Here is a 27,926-nt window from a genome sequence, read left to right as displayed (position 1 = left end):
ACCCTGTACCCTGCACACTGCACACCCTGCACACCCTGTACCCTGCACACCCTGCACACCCTGCACACCCTGAACCCCCTGTACCCTGCACACCCTGTACCCTGCACACCCTGCACACCCTGTACCCTGCACACTGCACACCCTGCACACCCTGAACCCTGCACACCCTGAACCCTCCACACCCTGCAGACCCTGTACACCCCATACGCTGCACACCCCGCACCCTGCCAGTCACACTTCCAGCGCTCGGAATGCCACTAGAGGGCTCACATATTGGTATGAAATTACACGCATTGCTAGGCAGGACTGAAGTTTACAGAATCTGCATTATTCTATTACTAAAACTCTCTTACACACAGAAAACGTTGCCAAATATGTTATTGTTATGGTTTATGGTATATGGTATATGTTATGGTTTAACTGAAATACAGACTGAAAACGGTCAACAATCAACTGCAGCTGGAGAGCTAAGTCAGCACAGGATTTTCCCTGAAAAGCAAACAGCTGCAGCCCTTGCTCTGTGTACACCAGGATTCACAGTAAATGCAGGTCAGTCAGTATCATGCTATGCCATGGCATACCACAATGCTGTTTTTTTAGCTGCAGATTTTATTGGGATGGTTATATTCAGTAATTGCAGAAGTGACAGAGCTGCAGTCTCTGAATGGCTTCATTAAGTGAGAGGAAGGGAGAACTGATTTCCTCCTGCTCCACGCTGATCCCTCCTGTGCTGTGCCACCAGCGGACGGGAGGAGGTGGCAGCAAGTCCTGCACGGTCCTCAACTGCCCAGACCTGGAGGGGCCAGCACCCAGAACAACTGCAGCACCAGGGTAGCTGCTGGGACTAACATCAGCCTTCTCCCACAGAGAGAACAGGAGAGGAGATCTGGCTGAACAACAATCAACAGCAGGGAAAAGAAATATGTTATGTATGCACTAGGTACATACAGCATATTTTTATTCCTGTCCACATTAAGCTGTGCTCCAAGACAGCAAACCCAATGGGAGTGAAATATATCCATCAATTATTAAAGGAATTAAGTAGAAAATATTTTGATGGCAAGTGATAGACTCTGAACATGTTTAATTTTAGAGAGAAGAGCCAATACTATGTATTTTAGGTAAAAATATTAGTTGACAGTGCATCCCATTTGACTTAAAAATCAACTAAATAAAAATTAACACATCAGCATGAGAAAAAAATTAACAGTCTATGGCAGATGAATCCTCTATTGCACCTGTCCTCCACTGTGCAAAAGAACATCAGCCTGCCACTGATTATTTCTTTCTGACATGATTTATCACCTACTATTCTTTAAACTTGATAAAGCAAATTAATCTTTGATTGCAGGAGCCACTGGAGGTTGTCATTAGTCATGTAGTTTGGTGAGGCTGCATGTGTTTCATTTACCAGTCACAAAGAAATGAAAGCCCAGCAGCCATCACTGCCTGCTTCAACTGCCTTCCTGACCCACCCAAGAGAAAAGACAACTGAATTCCAGACATGGGATATTAAGCAGCTACTCTAGGACTGACCCACATAAACAGAACAGAGTATTTGCTTTTCCAGAAAGAATGCTGATGCCCTGAAACTGATGCTCTTAGGAAGCAAATAAATTCTAATGAACAACAATTTGACCTGATTAACATATATTTCAAGCTAGAAGTTTACTGAGTTGCCTCAATAATGTGATTTTATGTATTAAAAAATGAAAATTGAACCTTAAATAATTGCGTACTCATCTAGAAGATGTATCAGAAAAATCTCAGCCAACCTAACAAATGTGCACAAACTGAAAAAACCCTTAAATTTGTGGGCTATGGCTGGGCCATGCCAAGCTCTCCTGCCCAGTATGTTTCACCTGTCTTCACCACACCATGCCCAATCTCACCACAGCTTTCCATGTCCACCTTCCCCTGGGCTCACTGCTCCCCTGTTGCTCAAACCCACTGTCTCCCCCTTTTCAACTGGTGAGGGTGGGAGCACCTGAAAATAGGGACGAATGACAAATCTGAGTGATTTTATTGACCAGTCTTCACGGCATCACAGAGTCCCTCTGGACAAAGCCCAGGCTCTGGGATTCAGCTCCTGAGGAGCAGAGGTGGCCGGGCCTGGAGGGGACTGGCCATGGCCATGGGCAGTGTCCCGAGCACCCCAAGGCACCAGCCAGGCCGGGGCTTTGGGGCGGTTCCGAGCTCAAGGAACCAGAATGAAACTCTGCACAGCACTGTCCAGGGAGATACTCCCCCAGAGAGGGCCAGGAGCTGTTCAGTGAAAAACACGGAGGGAAAAACAGTGGCCCAACTCCGAGGAACTGTTCCAAAGCAAGGTGTGTGTTTGGGAACCTCGCTGTAACCCAGCCCTCGGCGAGCGGTGCTGCAGCAAAGGGCGACCGGAGCAGCCGCGGGGCAGCCAGAGACACTCGGCACAGCATCGCCTCTGACACCACAGGGACACACAGGCACTGCAGAGACAACATTCCCACGCTGGGAATACCGGGCAGGAGGCACGCCTGAAAAATTGTCCAGCTCATTTATTTACACACATTTAACAGAAACCTCAAACTAGCTTAGGGTCCATCCCTCAACAGCTACTCCAACTGCCAGTGCTACATTTTAAAGCAGTTTATTTAACTGGGGACACACAAAAGCTGCTACTTTTGAAGCCAATGAAGAATTTTGGTGTATAAACCCCACACAGTTATGGGGCTACGATGTCTGACTTTTTCAAGGCATATATTTAGAAATAGTAAATTTTATATCTAGAAATAGTAAGTATGTTTAGAAATAGCACATCACAGTGTGATGTGCTAGGAAGCTCACAGAGCCAGGAAAACAAAGGAACATCATCAAATAATAGGGTGCTCCTAGTGTTGCCATTATTATTTGTATCAAAATTAATTATTGCTACTTTGTGTTGAAAAAATAGCTCAAGCTATTTTTTCAATGTCTATCTACAGCTTGAAAGTTAGATAAAGATTTACAAATTGCTGTGAGGCACTTAATTTGATGTATTAGTGGGGATTTTTTGGTGTTAAACTGAGTAATTTGGAAGTCTTTACGTGAAAATTACATTTCAGCACTAGAGATGCAATTTGTATTCTAGAATTAATAGTAACATATACAGACAATAACTGCAGGAAAAAAATCTTCAGAAATATCACCACAGGAATCTCTGTAGATATTTGAGAAAGCAGAATAAAGAGAGTCACTGAACTGTGAATTATGAATACTAGTTTTCCATACACAAATGCATTTTTAAAAAGTGAGAATCTCTACATTCAGTAGATTTTCCACTTTTTTTTCTTAGTTGCACAGATAATGTTATGTTTATTTAACAGAAATACAAGTACAATAACTTCCTATTCATATATAAATGCACACTTATTGTTTGGCTCCATTGAGAAGCTATAAATTTCATCTATTGAACATTAGCTAAAAAAATTACATGTGTTTATCATCTGGATTATTCTCAGATTAATAGAGATAAATGACAAAACATAATCAGCACCAACTCTGCAACTTAATCATTGCATCTGAGCTATAGGAAACACTTAATTACTCTCATTTACTAGGTGCAATCTAATGAGGAGACATTAGCCAAATGAAAAGAATGCAGTACAAACAAACAAAATAGTTATACCATCATTAAAAAGAAACTCTGACAGTGCAGGTGACAGCATATGCAGGATAAATTACCATAATGTCCTAAATGCTGAGCTGTCAGCATGCTAATGCCGCGCTCGGATACCCTGGGAATCTCGGCACTCGAGCTGTCAGAACCAGGGATCATCAATCACCTCCCTGCACTGCTCTGCTCATTATCCCAGCTTTCCTGGGCTCGGCTCTGAGCTCAGTGCGTGCGGGCAGCAAGGAAACCGCGGCCCCTGGCTCGCACCAGCAGAGCGCTGCTCTCAGCATCCCCCGGAGCAGGGCAGAGCACTCGCACAGGCAGGCTGCTCAGCAGGGCAGCCAGCGCCCCCCTGCCCCCGAGCTGCGCCCACAGTAACGGGCTGAGATGGGCTCTGGCACATCCCTGCCTTCTGCCTGCAACAAACTAAACGCAGCACATTGTCTCCTGCTTACACAGCCACCCACTGCTTTTACACTCATTTTATTTGAACATATTTGAGTCTTGGAATCTTTAAAGGAACACGCAGACTCAAACAAGCCACGCTAGAATAGCCCAGGCAGGCAGGCAGGCAGGCAGGCGTGCCAGGCTTGCCTGTGTCCATCCCCATGTGTGCCAACCACCTGAGGAGAGCAAAAGCACCCTCGGCTTTACAAAACACTGCTGCTCCTGTACATCACTGGGAATGTGTGTGTGTTTAGTACTGGATAATACACACATCCACTGAAGCCATCATCCAGACCAGGGGACAGCTAAAGAATATTGTAAAGCAGTCCCAAAATTCACTAGAAAAAAAGTAGTCACACAGTGCATTGGGCCGTTTATAGCTGAGTATCTCTGAGTTAAAATATGCTTCAGGACCTTCCCTTCTCATTTACTCAGGATGATAGGCAGATGTAATGCAGTCACAGCCCCAACTGCAGATCAGGAGAGATGCTTTCCCAGCTGGGAGGGCCCTGCTGGGTATGGGGGCACACCTTGGACCTCAAACCCTGGTGTGGGGGATGCCAACAGGGGGCAATCAGAACTTCTGCCATCCTGCACGTTGTACCCCTTAGCTTTGAGAGCAGAATCAGAGCAGGATGAAAATATTTTTAAGTCCTCCTGTACAGCTTTGAAGATATGCCTATAACAAAACTCTATATAAGGCAGAGCCTGTGAAGAGAGGAGCTGCATCTTCTCAGTGATGGAGTTTTATCTGATTTCCAGAACTGACTGGACTCCCCAACACCCCAAGGTTATACTAAGTTCTGTTTAGGTGATGCTGAGTGTATGTCCCTTTCAGTGCACAGTGAAACTGGTGGCCCAGCCAGAAGGGGACAACTCACAGAACTCTCTCATGTGATTTTTCTACATTATCTTCTACAACAGAACACAGTTTTTTTAACCAAACCAGTAAACCTACTTCAAGCATCTCAAAAATGATGACTGAGGATTAATAAGTCTGTTGTGAAGGAGCAAATAAAGGAAATGCCCACACAAAGATCCCTGTTCACAGTTCTGTGCTGGGTGGCACCATTCTGCAGGGACAGTGCAACTCCCAGTGCAGGACCATCCAGGAGCAGTGCACAGAGCCCTTGGCCACACGGAATTACAGGTGGAGAGTTAATACTGACTGGAGTAGTTGCTTGAGAGTTTAAGGCTGGGTTTTTTCCCTTTCCCTTTAATCAGATAATACCACTTTCGATCAGTAGGTCAATTCAGATTTCTTTACACAGCACAAAACCACAGCATCAGTCAAAAATTTCTGGACCTGAGGATTTTTAGGTTTTTTGGCTTTTTTGGTTTCCTGTAATACCAGTAGTGGCACAGTGATGAAACTCAGTGGAATAATACCACTGGTTTTCATCTGACCTTTCAGATTTGCTCTGCTGAGCACAGTAAACATTCATTAAACTTTGAGAACTGCAAAGTTTTAGATACTTGGGGGTGGGTCCAGTTGAGGGTTCTTCCATACACACATTCATCTTCTCTCACCTTTATTTTGAGAATCGAGGTCTTAAGTGATAGAAATGCTAGAGAAAATGCAATGAGGTTGAAAGATGAAACTACTTCATCTATAACAGAGCAACCATAAATCACCCTCAGATTGAGCGAAGAAATGAACTTTAAGAGTGTGAAATGATAAACCTGAGAATTAAGGAACTTTTTAGATTCCAAATGCAAGAGAAGAAATCCTATTATCAAGGAATCTGATTTTCAGGTTCTGATGTTTTCCATGGCATTAATAATGCTCATTGTTTCCAAGGATTAGGCCAATGTGCTTTTCCATTAATGTATCTTAAATATTGTTGCAGAAGCACGATCCAGAAAATACTGCTCAGATATGGAAGCCTATGGAAGTGTATTTTATACACTTACACTTTCCCTTTCCTAATTAAGATGTGAGGGAGGAAAAACACAAACCCACATTAAGGAATCCTGTTATCCAAGATTCTGAGCTTGTCTCTGAACAAGGTAAAAAAGAAACTGGAAGGGTTTTGTTTGTGTAATCCAGTTATCACCTACATACAAATGCGTTTGAGGGGGATAATTAACACTGCACCTTATACTTTGATTCAAGCAGCTCTTCAGAATCTTTTAACAAATATATTACAAAGTCATTTGTTCAGCAGAAGGACAGAAGAAGACAGAAAGGAATGACAGAGAAAGAAATTCTACAGGTAATACAATATTTTTGAGTTGGTTTAAAAGATTCAGAATTTAATTTGGGTGCCTTTTGTTGCCCTTGTAATTTGTGATGGCAATCCTCTGTCAGTGCTTGCATACAGCCCTCAAGAATTCGTGCCAGACACATAAAACCCAAACTAACAAATACTGATTTCCTCAGAGCTCAGCACATTTTGGATTGCACACAAAATCCTGTCACACCTTGTGCAAACCGTGCTGCCCTTCTGAACAACAGAGAGGCCAAAGCTACCATCAGGAAAAACCACTCAGAGTGGGCAGGGAGCTTCTGCCAATCGCTGAGGTTGGAAATAGACAACATTAAACCCTGTTGAAAACACAAATAATTTCCTGGTTTGGATTTTTTTTGAGGCAAAGATTTATGTTACTTGAATTTTATACTTCAGGTGTTTTTCCTACGTTCTACATAGGAATCAGCAATTTCTTTAAAGAGAATTAATTACAATTTGTTTTCCCAAATTTAACAAGTGAGGATACAGACAGAAATGTAACATTTTGAATTCATGTACCATGGATGGACTATGCTTACACAAGGTTCATGTTTGGTAATTTTTAAATAGGACTCTGTTTAAATTGTGGGCTGGTAAAAAACCTCCAACTTCATCAGGCTCCTTCCTTGTGAGGACAAATGGGCTCCTAAAGGCCCTTGCCTTGGTTGCTGATGGACAGCCTTAATTAAAAATATGGCCAAAGTATCTTGCAACCAGTTAACAAATGCATACTTACAGAAAATGAAGTAAGGAAAAAGATCAAGGGAAGTTTAAGAAAAGATTGCTCATGCATGGACTGTGGGTACTGTCAGTAGGTAAAGACAGTAATGTGTAAAAGACCCAAAGTATGTTACAAGTCTTCTCAAGAAAATAACATTTATTGCCTTTCAAAGATGACATATTCTAGTAATTCTGTGTTTATTTGTTTAAGTAGGCTTGAACATCAGATTTTCAATACTAACAAGAGAAAAGAATGAATAAGAATTATTGAAGTGCATACTAAAGATCTTCTATATATTACGGACATGTAATAGGATTTTTTTCCTCTATCATAAGATATTGCAGGGGTGGACAGATAAATTACTGTCTGTATTTATAGAATAATAATGAAAAACTACTCTTAAAGGGAAATCCTTCCAGATCTGTAAAACACTAGTGACAGTAGCAATCAAACTAAGAAAAAGCAGCCAGTCCTTGACTGATAATCTCATTCATTTTTATGACAAATGAAGTACATTACAGGAAAAACAAATGTAAAAAGTTTGTTTAAAAATACTCTACATATTCATACAGTACTGTGTAACAATAAAAAAATTAAATCTAACTAGATAATCATTTGCTTTGCATATAATGCAGTGAGTAGCTATAAAGCATTATCATTGACTAGTATTAAAAAGATATAAATTCAGTTTATTTGAGAGCAGCAAATAGACTCAAGAGATCATAATCTCAAATACTGTTTTTAATTCATGATTATGCTTAAAAGTTACAATAAATATATGGGCTCTGAAGTCCCTAAATTATGTAAAACTAGTTTTCCACTGATGTAATAGTTAAGCATTTGCAACATAGATCAAAATGATTACATTAAAAACTCAAAACACTGATAAAATTCCCTCATTTTAAAGGGTATTAATTTCTTTTTATAAAACATTTCTTAATTCAGTTTTATAATAAAATTACTTGTGAGCCTTCCTAATGACAGACATGGTACTGGCCCATGACCTGTGAGTAATGCACCAAAATAAGGTGATATTAAATCTATGGACTAGCTATTATTTATGATTTAATGAATTGTAACATCTTTTGCTACTTTCTGAGGAAATGAGCAAATCATAATGTCTTTTTCTTCCTAAGAAGCTCTCCTTGGCAGCTATCAATGGAGTGTGACTGTAATTGATACCCTAAGCTGATTTTACATTCTGTTACAAATCCGGGTTCACAAGGTTAATTATGGCCCAGCCACAGCTCATGGGAAACACGAGGCTGCTGTGCCTGCCTGGCTAATGAAGATGTACAGCGTGATCCCAGCAGCTCCCTGACACAGGAGAAGCAGCTCGAGCACCCACACGTGGCACTGACACCACCCTTGGCACCCACCCTGTCCCTTTGAGCGGCAGTGTCGGAGTCACAGCGCCGGTCCCGCTCGCTCAGGGAACAGACTGCTCTTTCTGGTGCCTTTTGCTTCACATTTTTTATTCTATTAAATCCAGGGATCAGTAATTGTGTGTCAATCCAAAACAAGTTACTGATAAATATCCAACAAAATTACCATTGAGGTAGGATCAACACTTGGTTCCATTTTCAGTCCTCTCTTCGGTAACACTGAATCAAAATGTGCAGCAAAGGAGGCTCGTTAATGATACACAAGCACAAGAGATGTGAATTTTAAAGACATCTGAAAATTACTGTAACAAGCCGCTAATAAGGCAAGGGAAGATAAAACAAGCACTACATCATAAATGAACAGTTCAATGATTTCATCCAGAAGATCAGCAAAAGTAAGACCTTCTTCCACACCTCACACACAGCACACAGTTGTAGTGCAGAAGAAGGGGGGTTACAATTTAACAAAAATCTAAAATGACAAAGCAGGGGAACCACTGGACCAAGTTTCCCACTCTGCACTACAGCAACTGCAGAACCTCACTCTCACACCCACTTTCACTACCCCAGAAAAGAGCAAGCAGGGAAGTGCTGCAGAGGCACCGAGAGCTTTGTTGGGTGCTGTCTCCGTGCCAGCTGCACTGAGGCAGCACAGCAATGTCACAGAGAGCCTCAGCCACCCAGGGCGTGCACTGCAGAGCAGCCAGAGCCTGTTCAAAATCAGCTTCACTTACATTACAGAGCACAGTGGAGCAGTAAAATCCTCTTTGGAGTACTGACTGCAGTGCACTCCTTAGGCAAGCTGCAATCACTGAGGGATCAGGACGTGAAACCAGGCAGTGAAAGGAGCAGCAGCAGCCTCAGCTGCTCTCCCAGCTACCTCAGCAAGGCTGCACCATCAGCAGGAACACCACTCCCTTCTGCACAAGTCCTACCTTCCTTTGCTCTCCAGATGGACAATATGTCATTTAGAGGTTATTTTCAGATAGAAAAATGAGGCAGAAATCTCATTAGTTATACTGCATAGATTCACAAATATTAATACAAGATTTTAAAGGGGAAATGCAAAACTAACTTCTACATGATTCAGTCATGTTAAAGAACAGTTAAAGTCTCTAAAGAGACCTAAAATATCCAGAAGGAATCTCGTGGATGCCGAATACAGTTTCTTACCAATACAGGCAACCATGTCCCTTAATCCTTTTATAAACCACTGAAATTTCATTTCAAAATCTGGTAATAATTTTCTCTCCATAATTCCCCCTCTGGGAGGCTTTTCTGGATGAGCCTGGATGTTTTGAATTTCTAACCAAAGGTTTTTGATAGCCATATCCATTTGCTCCTGTGCCAGCAACATCCTTAATTTAAAAAGCTCTTTTACCTCCCCAGCATTTTTAGCCCTGTCCCCTCCCTCCCCCACACACTTACGGCGATCGATCCTGTCCCATCCCGGCCCTCATTCCCAGGGCTCCCCAGGCAGCCAGGAAAGGTTCCATTAGATGTCTACAGCCCTGTTGCACATTCCTTCTGCTTTGAAGGACTCTCTCTAGGAGCTGTAAGCAAGGTCAAGCAGAGGGGGGTGAATGTTCACACAGCTGTTACTTCACATTTGCAATGGGACAGGCCAAAGGAGGTGACATTTTTTCAGGTAACATAAACTCCATAAATGGGTTTAAAAAAGGAAAGCAACAAATAAATTGAAAAAAATAAAGTTTACAACTTGCCGTTGTGGCATTCACTGGCTAATCGATCCATAGAAAGCTTATTCGTCTTTAGTAAAACTACATGAAATCATCAAAAAAAGACTATTAAAGAAAATCCATACTCAGCATTAGTATGTGGCAAATATTAAAATGCTCAAAAGTGTACGATACTTTAAGGTTGAAAAATGAAGAAAAGTGCTTGCTGTCCAGGGAAAACCTGCAAAGTCCAGAGTTCTGGCCCTTAAAGAAATGTCTCTGACCCAGCATCAAGTATCTGTGTCTGTCCTCCTAAAATAATGGAAGAAAAGTGAAGGCAAAACTTCGGCCTGCCATCACAGAGAAGAAATCTCTGAATATATAAAAATCTACCACAAAGTAAGCAAAACTATCTACTTAACAGTGGCAAATCTAGGACCAGATTGACCAAACTACTTAATATGAACTAAAGAGTGAGCATTATGTGCTTATTTCCCTTTTCCATGCTTCATTGCTGAGTCTTACAACGTATTAAAAAGGACTATTTGTACTTAAGGACATTAAAGTAATCAAAAAATAAGGTTCGTGTCCTGAAATGTCCCTGCCATTTCTGCTAGTTTAGTTTTATGTTAAGTGAAAGCAAGATTTCCTATTGCCATCATAATCCCCACGGTGGATGAAAGGTAGGAAAATGTCTACAGAGCTGTCCTATTTGGAAGATTTTCCTTCCCTTCCAGGTGCTGTTCTCAAAGCTGGGCGCTCTGCAATGCTTTAGCTGGATAAGGAGCAACGCAAACGCTGCCTGTATGTGCACACCCCCTCTCCGCGCAGGTAAAGAACCCCGGAGATTCCAGGAGGGAGATTCCAGGAGGGAGATTCCTCGGGCTCCTGCCCCGTTCTCCGCGCCGGCTCCACCCCGCGTCCATCCCGGGGCTCCATCCCAGTCCCACCCCGGCTCCATCCCGCAGTCCCGGGGCTCCATCCCAGTCCCATCCCGGCTCCATCCCGCAGTCCCGGGGCTCCATCCCAGTTCCATCCCGGCTCCATCCCGCGTCCATCCCGGGGCTCCATCCCAGCTCCACCCGGGCTCCACCCCGCAGTCCCGGGGGAGCACCAAGCCCAGCGCAGTGCAGGGCCCGGCTGCTGCACCAGGAGCACGAGGAGGAACGGTTCAAAATGTTTTTTGCCACTCTGTACTCAATACGGGTAATCAATTGAGATAAACTACGGAAAAAATTCCATCAGCTGCTATGTAATAACTCCAGTTTAATAATCATTGAACACAGTTGTAGCCAAAGTACTGCAGCCTTAAATCAAAGATCACTTCATATCACGAGGTCTTAAGGGACAATTTTGTCTAAGAGTATATGTGGCATGCTTAGATATTAGCATAAAACTACAGTCACTACAGTTATTTTCAATACAAAAGGTTCTCTACAAATCAAAATTAAATCCCCTTCACTTTATTCAGAGTAAATGGCTGCATAAGGATGCAAACAAATTAACTGAAAGCTTGAAAGTCAAGTTCTCAATTACTATTTAACAGCAACTTTACTATATTTGAATATAATTTACTGTATACTTAGCTGTTTTAAAATGGAATCCAATACTGTATAATAAAACCCCAAATAGCACAACACATGATTTATGATGATGCAAATGTACAAATACTTGGGTCTGAATAGTGCTGTTTCTGGATATATTGCTAACTACTGTACTAGCCTAACATCTAATAAATCATTCATGAAAAGCCAAAGTACACAATTTGCTCTGCTACTGCTCAAAATCTGCCTGACTCTGAAGGCATGCTGACACGGAGACTTCAGAGCAGCTCTTATTCCCAGTTACTAAAAGTTGAGAACTCTCACTTAAGTGAAGGTCTTTCTATACAGGGAAAGAGGTAAAACTGAAAAAGTTCTAAATAGCAGCCTTTACAATTACGGAATCGTAAAAAAACAGGAGTTTGTCAGTTTAAACATGATCAAAACCAAAATTATTTTGCTGACCATCCATTAGTTAGCAATGTTGTGAAGTAGCACCACACCTCTATGTGTAAAAATATAAGCCATCTGCAGTATCAGAGAAATACAGATCTATAACATCATCCGTGTAACAATGATGAAGTGCTCTATGCAGAGTGTTCTATTTGCAGCAGTGATTCATGGTGCTGGGCAAAAAAACGCTGACACTCGGAGAAGATATTTTCCCGTAAAAGGTTGAAGTCCTTAAGCAGCAAAAAACACCAACGTCCATCATCTTTAAACTCTATTGATTTCTGGTGAAGATTTAAAAGGCTGTTTACTTATTTCCCATCATTTCTGTCGGAGCTGTAACAATTCTCTTCCCACTGAATAAACCTCTCATGATCCTCCTGGTGATTAAGGTCAGACAAAATGTCAAACTCCTAATGCTAAGTGCTTTCACATTAAAAATTAATACCAAATCACCAAGTAAAATCCAAACAAGAAGTCAGACATGTAAACAGAACACAACAAGGGCAATACTGACCATTACAAAAAAGAGCTGTAATGCATACATGAAAAAACACTTGGCAACAGGTAAGAGCGCATTCTTTCACTTTTGCATCTTTAACCCCCTTCCTTACCTTAAGAGTTATTGTACTGTGTTTGAAACAATCCTTTTAAAAATCCTTTTTCCATTAAAGCTCACAGTCGTCTCCTCTATTTACCCCCAAATGCCATTTACTATATAACTGAAGTATTGCAAGGATTGTTTTTATTTCATTCTGAACTTCATCCAGGAAGCAAGGATTATTTTTACAGCTGCTGCTGAATACAAAGCCAGGATACAGGTAACAAAAAGACATCCTAAGGACCCTCTAAATCAAACTCAAACTTATTGCTAATTATCTATGCAGTATTTTAAACCATTGAATATATAAATACATCAACAGAGGAATGCAGAACAGAGGCTGCCCAGGGCTTTTTTTCTAACTGCTGCTTCAGGCAACCAGACCATATTACTTCATACATAAACTTATCAAGTACAATCCTAAAACTAACTATTTCCTTCAGCCTTTTAAAAATATCCCTCATACCCTGAGGGAAAGCATGAAACCATCAAGTGTAGAACCAAACTGTAGGGTTTGGAAGCCTGCAAGTAACTACAGAACAAACCACGAAGGTAGATCTCAAATAAAATACCAAGACAGCCAAGTGTAAACACTGGTTTGGTGTAACTAAAGGAATTTATTCCAGCAGGTTACCTTTAAAGTTTTGGTCCACCTTGCCAATTGACATAGGAAAGATTGCTCTAGTTTAGAAAGCATGAATATAAATGAGAGATTCACAGGTGCTAGGGTGAGGAAAGGATCTCTTTACCCTGCCTGTGTTCTGAATGACAAAACTGAAGCCATTTGTGCTTTTCTAATGTTGTACCTAAGGAATTTTCAGTCTTGTCACCTCAAGTATGCTGGATTTGGGTGGGATAGAGTTAATTTCATTCACAATAGCCAGTATGGGCTGTTTTGGATTAGCCCTGGAAGCAATGTTGATAAGCCAGGGAAGTTTTCCTTATCTCTGAGCAGTGCTTACACAGAGTCAGGGCCTTTTCTGCTCCTCATCCCACCTCACCAGTGAGCTGGGGGGGGACACAGCCAGGACAGCAGACCCCAGCTGAACAAAGGGCTGTTCCAGACCACAGGATGCCACACTCAGTAGTAAACTGGGGGGAGGTTGGCAGGAGGCCACTGCTTGGGGACTGGCACACACTATACCCATGGAATAACTGGGGTGAGCAGTTGTTCCCATTCAATCATTTGTCTTTCTTGGGGTTTATTTCTCTGTGTTATTTTACTTTTCATTACAATTGTTATTATGTTACAATTATTATTATGTTATTTCAATTATTAAACTGTTCTTATCTCAACCCACAAGTTTTCTCACTGTTCCCCTTCCATTTCTCTCCCCAGTCCCAGGAGCAAGGGAGCTGCTGTGTGGGGCTGGAATTAAACCACCACAGAGAGCTGCTCCACCAGGCACTTGCCCAGCATTCCCAGTTTGTAGTGCAAACAGCTCCACTTATTCACACTTATTCACACTTTTACTACGCCACTAGGACTGTTTTCTGTACAACTGCCCAGAAATTGATGAAGACAGTAAGAGTCTTGCAGGTGGATTTGCACAAGCAATATGGATGTGCTCGACTTTTAGCCAAGTTAGCTCCCATCTCAGCAAGAACAACCAGTTCAAGGCCAGCTTCTGTCAGAGCTGTGCTTCGTCTGTGCTTCGTGTACGGAAAGGTCAAAGTCACTGTGCTGACAGGTGCCAGGAGGTATGGCAGGAACCAGGACAGTGATTCTGTGATAGGCTTTAATATCAAGCTAGGAATATTAACAAAATACAATCAGTTTCTACCACAGATCATAAAAAAAACACAAAATGCAGTAAACCCAAAGTTGTTACTCTTCTAATTAATAACTCTCTGGTTGGCTTTAAAATCAAAATTACTACAAGGGAATTAGGAGCTGTTTGTTATATGCAAACTTCTCTTTTTTTGAGTTTTACCTTGCTCCCACAAGACTTTGATGGGAGTCTTGAGAAGGGTCCATGAAGCAGAAGTTGTTTGGTTTGTCGAGCAGACAGGAGACCATGGACAAACTGTTAGCCAGGCCCACAGCCCAGCAGTGCTGTAACAGAGAGAACAGAGAATGCAGAGAACCCTTCTGCATTCGTTCCATGAAGTATTGAATGAGAAATTTACTGTTCCCATAAAATACTCCTTGGGAAGCACAGTGAGCAACACAACTCTTCCTAAGTGTGTGTTGAAACTCTGTAGCTGAAACTATCAGAAAAAAAATATTAAATAACCATCATTAATTTTGCTATACATAGTAGTGGAATTCGATACGTGGCTATCTAACCATGCACCGTGTGCTTGGATGCCAATAGAGATTACAGAGATTTAGCAGGAATCACACCACGGGAATGTGTCAGTCAGGGAAGTGAAGCACACCAGCTCAGAACAGTGCCCATGGTACTGAACAGCACACAGCCTCAGCTAAGCACATTAACACATCTCTGCAGTACTACAATTTCAAAACTTGGTCTAAAAATTGTGCTTACCCTTGCTTTAAGATTAAACATTATAAATGTTTGATATAATTTTAACACAAATTATTTTCATGCTTTACCTTAAGCATTTTAAATATTTCAAGATCACTTCCTATGTTCATGTGTTCATATAAAATACTGTTTAATATTTCTTAAATATTCAAATTCAGATACAAACATGTAAATGCTTTAGAACAAACCTTGCATTTCTGATTCAACTAAAATTTTTTCTGTGCCCTATACTTGTTTTCTTCTATATTATAAATCACTAACAATCTTGAATCATAAAGGTTTGCAAAATGTCAAAGAATCCTTATTTCCTGCCTGTAAGGCAAAACTATATACAAAGGTTTTCGGGTTTTTTGTTTCTTTCAGAATGAGTAAAACTGCCTAATGAAATAATGATTTGTAGAGGAAAACGTTACAGTTTACCAAACAAAAGAAACTATTGCTAAGAATCTTTAAAACAACACATCTTAGTTGGAACTGCCAGACAATCTTGCTACACTCTTTTCCATGATGTCCTTGCCACAATTAGTCAGGATAGTGGTTATGATCCCTACCTCAGGATCACTGGATTTTATCTGTAAATTGATGAGTGTTAAATATTGACGTTTATGATGCCCTCCCTGCACCCCAGACAGGAACACCTGTCTGCACAGAGCTGCTCTCATGCTCTCAGTGTTTTCAGCAGAATCTGACATCTGGATTTGATTTGGTGGCCACGTGGCCTCTCTGCTGCACTGCTGAGTCACAGCAGGAGGGACACCCACAGGTACAAGGAACAAAATTTAGTGCAGCTTAATCAGCACATATTTGCTGTTGATATGACAAAGAAATCAAACCAAACAAAACTTTTAAAAAACATTAAAATTTTTTTTTTTTTAATTTTTAAAAAATGTAATGATCAGTTTTGTCCAAAGCCAGAAGAGGAAATTCTATCAATCTGGGCAGAAGAGCAAGATTTAGCTCTTGACCTCTAAAATTAGCCCAGAATCCCTGTAGTTCCTGGGGTGTGAGAAATTCTCCTGTCACCATGAACAAGATCACAGAATCACAGAATATGCTGAATTGGAAGGTACCCTCAAGGACCATTGAGTCCAGCTCCCAGCCCTGCACAGACACCCCAAAATCTCCCCATGGGCCTGAGAGCATTGTCCAAATGCTTCTTGAATTCTGCCAGGCTGGTGCTGTGACCACTGCCCTGAGGAGCCTGTTCAGTGCCCGAGCTTTCCTCTGGGGAAAGAACCTTTTCCTAATAGCCAGTCTAAACCTCCCCATGACACAACTTCAGGTCATAATGTGTCACATAACAAGAGCTCCCAAAATCCTGAAGTGAGAATCCTAGTTCAGCCTCAAGGTAGTTGTGAGACTCTCACTGACTTTAATGAGATTTAACTGATAAAAGTTTGATATGTAAATAGTGCCCAGGGACTTGCTAGACTTTGCTATTTAGGTTTGTTTTCATCAACCTACAATACTCCAAAGAGTATGTTCTTGCTATCTTGCTCCCCAAACCCTCATGAGACTCACAGAGAGTCACTGCAGTGAGGAATGCAGTACACCTGCACAGACCCAGTGCTTTGACGGCCTGACAGACGGGAGGTAACGAAAAGCAAAGCGCCCGCATCTCACAGAGAGCTGCCGAGAACATGTTAATCGAGATACCAAAGGTTCTGCTTAATACTGTTTCTGCTCCAGAGATGTGCCCAATGTGCCGGTGTCCAGCAGGCTCCTGTCACTCCCAGATGTGCCAGGTCAGCCTCACGGCACAATTCATGCACAGAAAGCTGCACCTCCCCCTGGCGCAGCACACACCTACATTCAGCAACTGTACACAGGCAAAACTGAAAGATGTTCCTTGTTTCCTCCCGGCATTTTCAGCTACCTGTAGTTCCCTACACTAAGGAAAACTAAAGTAACAAATTGTCAAAATGAAAACTTCATGTATGAGAAGAAACAATAAACCAGATTAATTTCTGGGTTTATAAGCCCAAGATTAATCATAAATGAATATAATTAAGAACACCCAAATTACTCTTCACTAATGTCTTGCTTTCCACACTTAGCTTCAAACAACAGCCCTCTCATGTACATTTTATATTAAAATCTTGTAAAGCTTCTACAGATGTTTTGAAAATTCTTTTTTTTTTAAGAAAAGAGAAAATTGGTTACCTTAAATTAACTGGAAGCCTTTAAGACAAACTCTTCTTAGTCTGAACATGCAGATTTTCACCTACTAATGCAATTAAGTATGTGCTTAACCTTTGAAAGAGTGAAATGCAACTGTATTTGTGGCTTGTATTATCCATGGACAATCTAACAGTCTGAAATCCCACAAAGTTATGTTACTCAGTGATTTATGTTTAGTTTGACTCCATCTCTGAGGAAAAGAAAGGATTTTTCCTTCATTTGACAAACATTCCAGAGTCTCAAACCATATGAACTTCTCTGAAATTGTATTTTTGAGAAAAAGTTATTCTTCCTCACATATAAAAATCTTCCTATGTAAAAAATTTCTTCATAATTTAAATATTTTTAGAATGTATTTTTGAGAGAAGAGTGCATTATGAACATTACGAAACTGTTAAAACTGTTTAAGTTATATATTCTAATTAGTTTGGCAGAGCTAATACAAATTATGTTTACAGACTAACAATAATAAAATTGAAGTACTAGTTAAATATGTAAAATAATTAAAGGAATCATTTTTAGCCTGGCATAATTAGCTAATCCACTTTACAAGCACTTATTAAAATGAATTTACATGTTATATTCCATAGGTAGTTACACAATAGTGTTTATACAGGAAAAATATAATGAACCAAACTCTTTGTATCCAGCTCTCCACAATTAAAACGAAGACTCCCCAAGTAATATCAATCTAGGAGAGACTAATTAAGTTTGGTTTGATAACCATTCATTTCTTCTATTGCCTCTGAGCAAATTGTTTATTAGAGAAAGTTATTTTACACAAATCAAATCAAACTGGGTAAACCATTATATTTGAGAGAAACCTTAGCCATCAGTCAATTAATCCATCATTTTCTCCAGACACTTTTGTTTAACGAGCAGATCATATTATCAACAATTTAGATATCTTATGATTCAATTATGACAGAAAATTTATTGACAGCTTCTCTAATACTTTTGTTATGAATAAATATTAAATGTTCTCCACTTTTGATGAGGAAACCAAATGCAATCATGTGTTAAATGTAATCGTCAAGACCTGAGTGATACTTCCAAATGAAATGTTTTAAGAAATATTTTAAACCAAAATAATTTATATTATTAAAAAGAAAAATCAAACATACCTCACAATTTATGAGAAATTAGCAAATTACCTGGTTTCCACTGACTAAATGAAAACATATATATATAAACATTACCAGACATGCATTAAGAGATTTAACACAAATAAAAATGAGTGGCTTCATGCAGTACTTTAGAATACGTAAGACATTATTATGTAAAAATGGTATCAACACATCAGAAACTCAGAGACACTTTCTGCAACTACATGAAAGATCTACCTAAAAGTTAATAGAAATACATTCTTCAAACCTAACAAATGAACATATTTGCTCTAATCATGTCTGTTAAAAACCCAGTTGGTGCAAAGTTTATAATTACAGCTGTCTTAAGAAAAGAACATTGCCTAACAATGATTACTCCAGAATTCTCAAACCTCCTGACAGACATCTCTCTTTGAAGAAATCAGACCCTGACATTCAGCACTGAACAAACCAATTCCTGATGAAAGGACAATGGGGAAGCTCTATCCAAACCAATGCCCATTATGGAGATAATGGAATCACACAAATTTCTATCAATACATTACACCATCATTATTACTTCAAAGGATTTTTCCTTGAGCCAAGGAAGTTGCTTTTCTAACGAGGGAAGCTGTAGGAGGGTTTCCAGCTGCAGCAGGACTCACTGATGAGCCGTGAGCCCTCGAGAGAGGCGCTCACAGGAAACTCAGACAAAAGCTCTTCGAGTTTTCCAGGTCTGACACATTCTACTCACCAGAAGCAGGATTTTATATCTAGATTGCATATCAGCAACATGTTTTGACCATTTCTCAACCTGGAATGCTCTTATTGTATATATTCTAGTTAAAAATGTATTAATACATGTGTATTGTCAAGCATCTATAAAATACAACAAAACAATCATTTCCCCTATCCTTACCTCCTATTTGGACTGGTGCATAATGATGTGTTGTGGTTTACAGACATTGCCTCTACTTTCAGAACTGAAATGAAACTGTGAATTCATGCCAAATGGAAGCCAAAGAAAGGTCAAATGTACTTTATTAAAAAACATGTATTTCCAAAACCCCTGGCAAAAGTGAATGCGCATCAAGTTGCTCACTGCCTCTCAGTAATTGCATACTCTACCCTCATGGTTTCACTAGTCCCCATTAAGAACTCCATAAGCTTTCATGCAAAAATATGGAGTATCACTATTATTAAAACTGGAATTGTCAGGTACATAGCAGTACATCAACTTATAGCAAATTGTTTTTTACAGAACTCAACAGGACTCTTCATGTACTTAAATGCTTTTACTGTCACATAAATACAAAAGTCCTGATGCATCACTGCTGCAGCACACTTTTATAGAGCACGGGCTTCTCATTTATTTTATGGCAGCAGCTACTCAGCTGTGATGCATGCAACAGGAAGAACTTTGTAAGTTCTTTCAGTGTGAACTCTTAAATTCATATCTGTTACTTTAACTGGAAACCTGTAATTAAAATTACAAAGAAAGTTCTGAAGTGAGTGAATGTGTTTTAAAAATTCCTTTCTGACAGGTGTAGACACACCTGAGAATAATAGTACAATAAAAGTAAATAGTAGAGAAGAATTATCAACCCATATGTTTTTTCACAAGATAGCCACATCCACAGCAGCTCCCACCCTGGCAACTCTGCAGGCAGGAGCAAAAGCCAGTCCTGACACGGAGAGACAGCGAACCCCACCCAACCACACACAGCAATGACAATGCAGGACAAAAATGCACCATTACCTTTTCAGCTGCAGAGAGGTTTTACAGCAGCTGAAGTGGACCATGAACCTGTACTATCAAACTTCACCAAGTGTGAGTCCTGGAGCTGTGACATCTTCATCAGTTCCCCTCCCAACAGTTCCTATGTCTACTACGGATTCATTTTGAGCAGAAAATTAGCTTTTTATTCAAATGAGACCCTTCCCAGTTGCAGAACCCTTGCAGTGCCAGGCCCACACCATGTCCATGCAGCTCTTCCTTCAGGATCTCTGCCCATGTGTGTGCTCATTTATAACATGCATGGACAGAGATTTCAACCACATCCACGTTACAGTTTGGATAGTGCTGGACACAATTCCCTCATTGCAGTGATGATGGGGAAAGATTCTCCTAGAAACAGCAAGGTCTTTGTGTACAAGACCACAGTCATTATTGTGTCAGCAGACTAACAATCATTTGAGATTACCAGAAAGTACGGAGATAATCTCGATTTCTACCTGCAGTAAAGTATATCAACACTTTTCTAAGAAGAAAATCATGAAGATGCTCTTCAGTCTCAAAGCAGAATATGGCTTAATGGACACACAGATCTTACAAGTAGTAAAGAAAATGCACTTACCTTTCAAAGGACATGCCTTCCTCAGAAGGGGAAGACAACAACTGCCTTCAGTTGGGTTGTCAGCACAGGAGAGGTCACCAAGCAGGAACACTTCGATGATATGGAAGACCAGAGGTGGAACTGAAAGAATACATGAAGAAAAGCATTGCTGTGGAAGAGGAACTTAAACAGAGCTAAGAGCACTTTGCCTTTTCACTCCTCCTCATGCTGTGGGGATGACAGAGAATGGGGCGTGAGAACAGCCCCTCTGTTCTCCCTGTGTGACTGTGACAGCAGAGGTGCTGTCACAAACTGCGCTGGGGAGAACAGCAACACATGCGAAATGCCAGGAGTTCAAAGGCTATTCCTATGTTCCCTCTTTAACAACAAACATTCATAATGAAAACGTTGTAACACCTGTGAGGTCACGAAGACATAAATACATTCACAATTATACAGGAACTTCCTACTACTGGGGAAACAAAAAACCAAAACACACCCAAAACTAAAGAACACATTTATCTCTTCACTGGTTACTCACACTTGCTAAATCTAACTTGCAATAAAAATGGGTCATGAATCACAATTGAGTGATTAGCAGATTAAGTATTTTTATTTAAAGAAACTTAGGTGAAAGCCTTAGAATCTCAGTTATCTCCAGACTATACCTGGTCTTTACTGTTAGAACAACTGTTTTCTGACAAGGCTAAAATCAGAACTAGCTTTGATGAAAAAGAGAAATCAAGCATTTCTGTGTACTAAGAAAGCCTTGAGTAAATCTATATCTGACTTTGGCTCTCCGCTCAAATATGGGGTTGGCAGAGCTGATTGGAGTATACTTCAAAATGGTTAAATACCTACATGAAGAATTGCATTAACATTCAAATACACTTACTCATTCTGTCCTCGAGCTTTTATCCAAAGAAACTCTATAAAAAAGTGTCAACACTTATTTGTAACTAAGCATTCTGACAGACTATTTTTCAAATACAACATCCAACTCAAGAGAACTGGAAATAATTACAAATATTTGTTCTCAAGCACACTTTATACTTTGGGTAATAGAGAGTATTAGCACTGCCTAGTGAAGTGAATTTTATGCCTGTATTTAAAAATTATTCCTCCACAAGAAATATGTTAGATGTCTGTATTAAATAACAGTTCCTAGAGTCAACTCAGGTACTGCCACTGGAAAGAGCTGGGAGAATACAACTGAGCCCCTGAGCTCCCAGCCAAGGTATAGTAGGGCAAACTTGATTTGTCATCACTCAGCAGCCAATCATTCAAGTTTTGTAATAAAAGAATACTCCCGGAGAGTGAATCCCATTGCCAGGCTGCACAGGGGTATCCAGCCACATACAGTCTGTTTTTCTTTCCTGCTTGTTGTAAGGGTCCAGCCTTTCACTGTACGCTTGTCCACGATGATGTCTCACAAATCATCATCACATTTTCACTGTGGCTGATGACACCCCTTGGTAAAGCCACAAATGTTGTTACAGCCCATCTCAGATTCATACACCAATGGTTCGGTACTTGAACACAAGCAAGGCTTGTAGGTCCTACTGAAATACAAGCCCCTGATGATGGTAATAACCTGGAACCCCTTCAGAAACCCTGAAGGTTTCCTTTACTCCTCAGCCTGACTGACTCCCCAGCCTGGCCAGAATAAATCCCGTTAGGGCACGTCTTAAATTCTATGCACAAAAACCTCACCAAACCAAACAAAACCAAAAAATCCCTCAAGGATGAGTGATCCCACATGTCACTCCAAAGACAAGTATCACAGGAATTCCTTGTGAAAGAAGCAGGAGACTATCAGGGCAAGCAAATGGGCAAGCTGTGAGCAAGGAGGTGGGAATGAAGGTGGGAGAGAGAAAGTTCATCAGTGGGCTCAAGATACAGAACTGCCTTTGGAGCTGCAGGTCTCTTTCCATTGAGTCTTTGAGACTAACATTGGGTGGCTATGGGCCTCACTCCAAAATTTAGAAAAGTGAAGTAATTTAATCTTCTAAAACGTATTTTTTCTGTAGCTGGAGAAAATAATGCTTTGAACATATCCTGTGCATACCGGTGTTGTACTGTAAAGCCCCTGGTTCTGTCACAAGAGACTGCTAAATTCCCCAAGTCCAAATTCAGTGTGTCCTCTCATCTTTTTAAATGGAGGTATCATAAATCCTTTCACTACAGCTCCCAAAATTCCTAATGCATACTTTGTGTGCTCGGAGAACTTAAATCACATTTAACAGCTGACGTCTGTTGATGCAATTTTTCTTTCCTTCCTCTGTCCAGCACAAAACCAACGTGTGTAGAGCTATGGACATGCTCTCACCCACCCCAGGACCTCGACAACCACACCACTCCCTCCAAAGCTGCAAATCCACCTCTGGAGTTGAAAGGTGTAGTGCAGTTCCTGCGTTTTAAATGCTTAAGTATAAAACAAGGCCTATGTGGAACACAAAAAGTGTATGATTCATGAAATAAGGAAACAGTAACTCCATCATAACAAATATATTTGACCTTTAAAGCAGTAACAACAAACATTAAAAACACTCAAGCTTTCCTTTGCTGCCAAGTTTATTTTCCTCATAAGTTGTACCCCATTATGCTACAATAATCCTTCATTACTCCAGTCCAATAATGCACAGTCTATCGTCTACCTATAGTTGTCTGGTGTCTATTTAGTTTTATAGCAAGCAAGCAATTTGAGAATATGGTAATAAAGCCTCAATCACAGTAATGATGTATGATGGGCTGTAATTTCTGTGTGCTAATGGTTTACAAACAGTATCCCAATGATGACGGGAATCTCATTGATTCATTATATGAGTGCAATAATACAAAAATAACTTACTATAGATCACTGTTTACTCATGCACATACTGATAACAACCTCTATATATTTCTATATACAGATATATAGAAATAAAATTAGTATTAGTCTTTCCACATAAAAGTTCACACGGCACAAAACATTTTGTGTTGAGTTCCCTAAATCAATGTTTAAAGTTGAAATTACTGCATTGAACGGGTTCTTTGAAAAGCAACCCATTGATTTTAATCTGCTTGAAGCAATCAATTACTCCCTGTCCTCTTTATTCCAAACTGTAATGAAAACTAAACTGCGTTGTCTTGAAAACTAAATGTGAAGATGATCATAAACAGAATTTAAACTCCATGGATTATTCATATCTACCCATTTAGATTTGCCATTTCCATTATGAGTACATTTGCCATGAGCATTTAATGGACATCTAAAAGGGAATTCATTAAAGCAGGAGCTGTTGGCAGCACTTATGGGCTTCAGACTGCTTTATGTTTGCCTTTAATAGCTCACTATTATAAAAGTGATATATTGTGTTCATCCCATTAGTAGTTTGCAGAAAGGTCTGTAAGACATAACAAATCCTTTTGAGTATTGTCAGAATCAAAACTAAATCACAGGGTATTTTTTTCAAGCGGCATATTATGACCCCAACAAGGTACCATTTTAGGTCATCTAAATTTTGATGATCTTAGCCAAGTAAGAATTTAATGGCGCTATAGACAGTTTGTTCTTTTTCTTAATGAAACACACATGAATTATTAATGCTGTCTCAAATGCACATATTTTTAAAAATCTGTCATAACTATTAAGGTTAAGCACGCTTAAAAATGAAACATATATTTCTCAAAAATATCTGCTCCCTGGTTTTGGGCCAAAGTAGTGTCAAGGCAAGCAGGAAGCTTAATGCCACCAGCATGTGTGTGGAAACTCTGCAGAGCAAGCAGCCTCCACCCACGTGCTTCCCCTCCCCCTGGCCCTCCAGAGGTGAACAGGATGGATGCATTTGCACAAGTATTTGCTTATTGGCACAGGAGGAGAGCAAAAGGCAAACTAAAACAAAGTTGAACTGCAAAAAGTAATCCAAGGCTGGCGATAGAAACATCTCCCCATATCATAGATCAGTCCCACTTGACAGGTTTATGCACTTCCAGAAATAACTTTGTATCATTCACCATCTAAGTATTCATGGTGGCAGCCTGAAAGTGTTCCAGCGATTAAATCTTTATACACTACCAAACAAACAGGTATTTGATTATTCAGTGCATGTTCAGCAGAAGCACTCCCACCCCAGTCCATAACACAGCGCAGTCCTGCTTGTTTCCTTGTGCTCCCTCTGCTGACCCTCTGCCTCTCACACAGCCCATACTTCCCAACAGATGTGACTGATTTATTTATTTGTAAAGGATACAGTGGATTTCACAACATGTATAATTAAAGCTATTTTAAAAAGGATCACCACAAATACTAATAAACACAAATCATTAGATTTACTTTACAAAGTATGAATTTCCTTAAAATCCCAGTAGTTCAGAACACCTTTCTTCCTTAGCTTCCAAGGATACTGGCAGCTTTACAAAGCAGTCCTGGTACTGCACTAAATTTAGCCATGGTGCCACAACACTCAGAAATAACTTATGCAGAGGGCTGTATAAATAACTTATGCAGGGGGCTGTATAAACTGAAGGCAGCTGCAAAGCCTGTGCAGTTAGAACAAGTCTCTAACACCTTGAAGACTCTTGCCATACTTCGAGCGAACAACTTTTCTAAAAGATGATGATGCTGAGGAAAAAAGTAGCATTTATCAGCTCTCAATGAACTTCAAAGTGATTGACAGAGCAAATGACTTCACCAGGTTCAGAAACTCCTGATCAGTAGAAGGATGAAATCACTAGTATTAGGAGAGAATCCAGAGAAGCAACTGGCCACTCTCACTTCATTGCATTAGAATTTCCAATGATCACAGTTTACAAGAATTTGAAGGATGGTAAGTAAAAATCTGATTCAAAAAGCTACATATACTACCATACACATGTGCAAGGAACGATAGGAGATACCTCCCCCTATGAGGTAAAAGGAATCACAACTGCTAGTGAATTATTTCCTCTGCAGTTGTTGTCCAGTAAAAACTCTAAAATCCCTTTCCTGATCTAGGAACAACTAGTTCTTCAGTGAATTGGTACGAGATTATTTTGGTCAACTGTTCAAGAAATCAGTATTTGTTTATAACTCACAAGATGTGTATTTGTTTACACAAAATTAGTTTGAAATCTTTATATCAGCTTCCAAAAAGATGTGAAAGTCTCAAATGATGGGGTAGATAGAAACACAAGCTCCCCAGGTCTGTGTGAGGCTATCAGAAAACCCACATCTGGGGCTTATGTCTCTAAACCAGAAGATGACATTTTCACACCAGCAATAAGAAGCAGAACACCTTGTTCTCATGCATAGTACAGGAGATTTGGGATGACTCTCGGCAGAGCCCCATTTCGTGGTGTGGCCGAGCACCGGCAGCAGCGAGTGTGACACAGAACGATGTCCGTGCGCTACCACTGCGACAAGAGCTGGAATCTCCACCTCATGCAGACCTGCTGGTGAACTTGCTTTCTGTAAGAAAGTTACAAATTGTCCTAGTTTCCACTTTGGAAAATTCTCCAGTGTCCTGTAGAGCCAAGATCACGGACGGCACAAGCAGGAAAAGCGGTCAATCCTGATCTCAGTTGGAGTCGTTGAGTTCATAGCATGCTATGAACACCCTCAAGAGTCTCATTAGTCAAAGTTAGAGAATCCAATACTCTGAACAAACAGCAGAAGACTGTATATTTAAGGAAGACCATGGGAATTCCTAACCTTTAACATGTTCATTCTCTAAACATATTCAAAAAGGTTGACAAGGTGTAGGAAAAGGTTTCTAGCCTAAGCAGTTTGGCCTTGAAAAAATAAACTAATGTTAACAGCTTGAACGCTTCTGAAGAATCAGGCTTCTTCAGAATATCTATACCAGCCCTACTGTATTCCTAAATGGAAGCTGCTCATTCTCATGGCTCACCTTATTTGGATGGAAAGCACGCTTAAGAGCGCTGACCTGTCACCTGGGCCTTCATGAGTGGTCCTAGAACTGCAGGTGACAAGCCAAATAATCCCTAAGGAGGAGAAGGAGCCAAGGTAGGTTGGTTTGCCACAAGGTCTCCCAGAAAGATGCTAATTTCTTGTGTAAAAAAAGGGAAACAATAGAGCGGCAATGGGTTCACTTTCCTCTTCCTGGAGAAAAAACACTCTCTGGGACCCTCTAACACCATACCTTGTGTGCTCTTTGGCTTTTCAACCCCAAAGCAAACCACATAACCAAAAGCAGCCTCTGTATTTATTATTTTTAAAGTATTTTCCCAGTTAAACTTGACATTTGAAAACACTTTACAGCTTTTCCTAATGGTACAATAAAATAGGATGAAAAGCGCAAATTGTTCAAATATTTAGCAGAAAAGGGAAAAAAAAGTAAAGATCAGAGTGCAAGTATCATCAAAATGTTCGGATGAGCCACAAACTGACACCCAAATAGGAACAGGAGTGCTTGCTGGAAGCTCTTTCCTTGACTGAGCAAAATGCAGAGATGTCTGTGCAGACCCTTCTTGGTACAGTTATTGTCACACAGGTGCAAAAGGAAGGAAGGGGGTATGACATCTCACCTGCCTCAGAGGAGTCCTTTCCCTTAATTCACCAGGAAGCATTTTACAGTGATGTGGATGTTTTCTTCATCTGACGCTCTCAGACAGTGTCTACATAACTCATGCGAAGCCAAGGGCAGTCCAAAAAACAAATTTTGAAAAATTGATTCAGAAATCTGATGACTTCATGCATCTGGAAAGTATCCAGATCAAAGGAACTGCAAAACAGAGGAACTAGCTGAAGCCTCATTTGTGTCTCAAACCCCAAAAGGTTTCTCATACTATATACTGGACATGACTGCTGCTGCTCTGCAGGAAACAGTCCTCAGGAACTCAGCTCCACTGACTTTCTGTCTGCTGGACTGGAAGTGATGCATTGCTGGTTAGGTGACAACAGCTTGATAAAAGAAACAAAGGTTTCAGTACATGCTGCTCCATGAACACTTGGTCAGGCCAACATTGATCTTTCCACACAAATACTTGTAAATAACTAAAAAGCATGGAAAAAAAAAATTAATTGACCATAATAGGAATGTAAACTATCCAATCCTATTTAATTAAAAAACCAGGACTAGAGATATGAGAATAAAAGGTAAAAGGAGAAACAGCCTGTCCTTTGCAATTCTGGATTAACTCAGAACTTACAACTATAACAAAATA

The 27,926-nt window shown here is 40.3% G+C and overlaps 1 long non-coding RNA gene across 7 annotated transcripts in view; it reads right to left on the bottom strand.

Annotated features, from left to right (window-relative positions):
* Positions 1–27,926, bottom strand: part of LOC121662890 — a 92,050-nt gene that overhangs the window by 38,156 nt on the left and 25,968 nt on the right. For 3 of the 7 annotated variants that reach the window (XR_006015474.1, XR_006015466.1, XR_006015470.1), the window contains 2 exons: positions 20,802–20,921; positions 11,341–14,742 (listed from right to left, as the gene is read on the bottom strand). This is a non-coding gene — a long non-coding RNA (uncharacterized LOC121662890). Of the gene's footprint in view, positions 1–11,340; positions 14,743–20,801; positions 20,922–27,926 lie in introns of those variants that run through there. The other 4 variants (XR_006015473.1, XR_006015475.1, XR_006015472.1 and 1 more) reach the window with 3 other exon arrangements.

This window comes from Corvus kubaryi, unplaced genomic scaffold (assembly GCF_017639235.1).
Source record: "Corvus kubaryi isolate FWS band 111438036 unplaced genomic scaffold, C.kubaryi_AGA036_p1.0 128, whole genome shotgun sequence".
Lineage (NCBI taxonomy): Eukaryota > Metazoa > Chordata > Aves > Passeriformes > Corvidae > Corvus > Corvus kubaryi.
This window is presented reverse-complemented; position numbering and strand designations above follow the sequence as displayed.